At 35.6% G+C, this 4,902-nt stretch overlaps 1 pseudogene; it reads right to left on the reverse strand.

The window, feature by feature from the left end:
* Window positions 1-257: 257 nt before the first annotated feature.
* On the reverse strand, window positions 258-1,624 carry LOC128127711 (protein transport protein SEC23-like; annotated as a pseudogene).
* Between the last annotated feature and the right edge of the window lie 3,278 nt (window positions 1,625-4,902).

Consider the following 4,902-nt stretch of genomic DNA (forward strand, 5'->3'; position numbering starts at 1 on the left):
TGTGCAACCACCACACATTTTAGTGTTTCAAGGGCTAGTATACTTCCTCCTTGCCATCCAATAGCTTTAATTAACAATGGAACCAATGCATAGTATGATTTCTCCTGCATGTTGTTGACATTTCTTGAACAATATTAGAAAAGAGTTAAAAAAAATTGAAAATTGGTATAACAACTTACTTGAGATGACAATTGCACCATCAGCCTCTGTAAATGCTCAAAGAAGTTTTATAACAATAGAAGACATGAAGATTCCTTAATTTTCAAGAAGTTTGAACATCAAGCCTCTGTAAATGCTCAAAGAATACTTGAAGGTTGACATCATCAATGAAGATGACATCCATTCCAGCTGTAGCCACTTCATTGTTATATGTTGCTGATGGATTCAACTTAGCCAATAAGAATCTTGCCTGTTTTTCACATATTTTTGTGACCAAAATTGAAAAAATCAGCTACATTCAGAAACCAAGAATGTAATTTACTCTATAATTAATGAATATTGTAAAATTTGTTATTTGGAATGCAAGGGTAAAATGGTCATTTAGTCTCGTTCAAACGGTTTATTTAGTCTAGAAAAGAAACAAACCTTATGTATACAACAACTCTTTATCTATAATTTAATTTACTCGGTAACTAATCAATATTGTGAAATTTGTTATTTGGAATGCGAGGGTAAAATGGTCATTTACCTGAGAACCATGTTGATCACACACCACCAATCGTGGGACAGGAAACCTCTCACATATTATCAGTTCTACATCATCATGTGGAGCTTGTAACAACTGAGCAAATGCCTACAAAATATAAAAAATATTGATCTGATGGTTTTTTTTTTTAAATTATAAAAAGGACAAGTGAAATGAGGAAAAAGTACTTGATGTTCAGGCTGATGTTGCTAGCTATTGTTTCTCCATTGAGCAATTGTCATGCCAAGAAAAACAACTACACTAAAATAAGAATCTAACAACAAGATTCTATCAGCTGAAATTGATGCCACACCAAGCAATGTAGTGGAAGGAAGAAAGTTAAATGAATATGAAATTAAGGAAGGCTGAATCATCACAGTTGCATTTGTTATGCTTTTTCGGTTTAACATCATTCGAAAATAAGCAGTTTCATCTGGACTATAATTAAACACCTGCCAACATTTCATAAAATTAAGAACATAGAACAAAAAGGACAATTCGGTAAATTAACAACTTTTTACCTGAACGAACTGTGATCTTCGAAGATTGAACATGAATTGAGGGAACAATGAGAGACTAGGCTTTAAAGAAAATGAAGAAGGGTCGTCTTTTCTATAGTCCCCAAATTTGGAACATAGACGAATTAGGTTTATATCTATCCACCTTGTTGCATCAAATGATTCCTGAAAAGGGTAATTCTGTAAATAAAATATATATATATATATATTTGATTTGTGTAAAAAGTACTAGAAAGGAAAGTGCAAATTCACCTCCATCTCCATTTTATAATAAGTTAATGTAGCCACTACTACAGCAGCAGTCTCTTGATCAAAAGCTTGCATTAATTCCTGTTAAAGAAAAGGGTAATTAAGTCTTTTTTCCAAATAAAGAAAAGGGTTTTACTTATTTTACCTCTGAAACAACAACACTCTCGACCATTGCAGCAAGGGCATAAGCAGAAAGCTTAGTTTTCTCAAATGGAGTTGCGAGCTTACCAGGGAATCTCTCTCCTACTGCTTTTCCAGATGCTGTTGCCAGCAAGAAATCTGTATATTTGATCATTGAACGATCTGAAATATTCCCTGTTGGAAGTTCAAAGCCCCATTCCTGCATTAATAAGTACTAATCAAACCTAAATTCATCAAATTAAATCTTTTTATACTGTTGATATTCTAGACTATAGACATTGGAATTCAGACGCCTACTTGGACAATTGATCGAAACATTGTCATCTTCTTCAACACCCGTTTTCTGATCTTACAGATTATGGTTTTATCGTCATCGTCATCTGAGCATTCTTCTGCCATCTCTAAACTAAAAAGCCATCAATTCAAAGCAATTACATTCATGAAGTGTAAGAAGAAGATCAATACACGACTTATATATAGAATGAGCTACGAAACTTATGCCTCAATAGAAGCTTGAAGAAAACAAAGATCCTGAGAGATACAATGGAGGAAAGAGCCAGAATCCAGCTTCCCAGATGCTAGTGACAATATATAAGGAGTATAAATTGTGAATACAGATTCATTTGTCGATTGTTATAGATACATGTAAGCCCCATGCAGCCATACCCTAATCTTGAGACCTGTAGAAAACGAAAATGAGGTTGAATGTCTAACAAATCCATATCTAATTTGCAATTTATAAGAATCTTTTCTATCCCTAATCATACAACTTTTTGTCCCAGAATTCAACTACCTAAGATATTTTCAACGATATATCGAGTCATCTCTTCAGCATGGGGTTCAAATGCAGCAACAGAATGCTGAGCCATGCAGCCCAACAACTGCAAAACTGTATGAGTAGGTGGCCCACTCTTAAGAGCATCCACAAGTTTCTAATAAGATAAGTAGCAATGTCAGCGTGTTTAAATTTGGTGTTTATTTAGAGAAGAAACAACATATAACATATAATGCAGAGTGTATGTATGGTGTTACTTAACAAGTTTTGTTATGCTTAAATTTATAATATATTAAAACTTGTTTGCACCATTTTAAGTTAGTTTATCGTGTGAAAACAATGTTACATCAACACTTAACGACTTGCTTCCAAACTCCAAAGGTGTGCTTATCAGTTTTTTTTTTGGTGCATCAATTCATTACCCTTCAAATAAAAAGAAGCAAGTATCCTATAGTATTAGTATGTATAACGATGTTAAAATGAGATATTGCAACAAATAAACAGATCCAAAACTCATTGATACCCTTATTAAACCACTAATCCGACTTATTGCAGATTATGAGATGAAAAGAAAATGAGTTAGATAGACCTTGCACAGATCTGAGAGACTGGAGTGCTCAGAAGTAGCCATCAATCGACAGATTGTAGAAACAACAAGCTTGGCCTGAGCACGACTCCCATCCAGGCAGATCTTCTCTAAGGATTTAGCTAACATTTCAAGCAGCTCATTACACAATAAGGATTTATCTTCTAACAATAGACTGCAGAATCGCACTTCTGAACCTCTAAGAAGGATTGGGAAAGCATTAACAATAACCTACACAAAAAGATACATTTAATAGAAAACAAAAAACACTTCAAGTTTTAAGCAAATGAATTAGCTACAACCACTGGATCTTAACCAACCTTAATAACCACTTTTTTGACTAAAATGTCTTAACGTGATGCCATAACTCTTACAGATGACCTCAAACAAAAATAAGAAATTCAGATGTAGTATTTCCTTGGTTGGATGTAACAGGAAGATGCAAGAATGGAATGGAGCTGATGCACTTGGGCAAAGAAGATTGCATCTGGAATTTGGATAGTAAACATCTGTTTTCTTTCATACTCTTCCATCCATTGCATCTCTCTGATTCCGATCCCATGGACAAAGAAGAATGCATCTGATGCACTTTTATGCCAGAATAACATCTAGCTGTAACAAGAAGAGAAGAGCTTGGATCATACAAGCATCGCCATACTCCCCTCCCTCTGTATAATAAAGTAGCACAAACATACGATTGAATCATCCAGAAAATATGCAATGATAGGAAAAGAAAACGATTGAACACAAAGTGAAGCTCATCATCATCATCATATTATCAAAGTAAAAGCAGAAAGATAAATAAACATACATTTCGTCCATAACAACGAGGTTAAGAAGGGAAAGCAGGGCGGCTTCGTTGGCTTCCAGTGATGGAGAGCAGAGCATCGACACAAGGGTTTTAATTACAGCGGAGAATTGTCGGTGACACCGTTGGGAAGTCTTGGTGAGTCACCGGATCTCGTCTAAGACTATCGGAGAGGAGGGACTCCACCGGCTGGGTCTCGCTGGAAAGTGTTGGAGAGGAGAGGCTCCATCGGCTCGGTGTTTCTAGAATGTGTTGGACAGCAGGGCGGGGCTGGACGGAGGTCATAGGTAGGAGGTGCCAGCGCCAAGAGAAATCTCGGAGGTAGGAGAAGTTGTCGACGTGGAGAACTGAGAAGAAGAGAAAGGGACATCGAAGAGAGAACGAGCAGTAAAGGAAGGCAGCTGGGGAAAATTCTTGAAAAAAGCCCTAGCTATTACAAAGAGGGAAACTATAGTGGAGGAGGAAAAAAGGAAGGCGGGGTTTTTAAGTTTTAGGGATTTTATTTTTCCCGGACGTAACGCGCGCATTATATTAAAATTTATAAAACGACAGTCTTAGACGACACGCATTTTATTATAGCTGCCCTCCAGTTTTTTATTGTTTAGACACTAATTTTAGGTCACGCAAAAATGCGTGTCCAAAATCCTTTAAATTTTGCAAAACTGACATTATTTTTAGGGCACGCACAAATGCGCGTCCTCTATCAGCGAGTGTCATTGTTTGCACGTCATTAAAGGGCTGTTTTCTAGTAGTGATACAAATATATAAAAAACGTAACACAAGGTATGTCACAAACATTTCTTTTATTATAATATATTTTGGGGTTAGATTGTTTTAAAAGTCAAGCACACTTCTTAAACATGACTAAAAACGACAAACAAACAAAACTAAACTCCAACAACTTCCTTGTAGACTTCCTCCTCCTTGACACGACTATCCTCTACACTTATCTCCCTGTAAATACATGTATTTTTGAAAACGTCAACATAATGTTGGTAAGTGCACACGTTTTTAGAGTTTTCAGATTTTATTTGGTTGTATTAAGTTAAGAATCTTTTTTCTTTTAGAAAAACCTTTCCTAAAGTATTTTAATAACCCTAGCTTATTATCTTTTTAGGATATCTAATGATCCTATCAATT

Source organism: Lactuca sativa, chromosome 8 (assembly GCF_002870075.4).
Source record: "Lactuca sativa cultivar Salinas chromosome 8, Lsat_Salinas_v11, whole genome shotgun sequence".
NCBI lineage: Eukaryota > Viridiplantae > Streptophyta > Magnoliopsida > Asterales > Asteraceae > Lactuca > Lactuca sativa.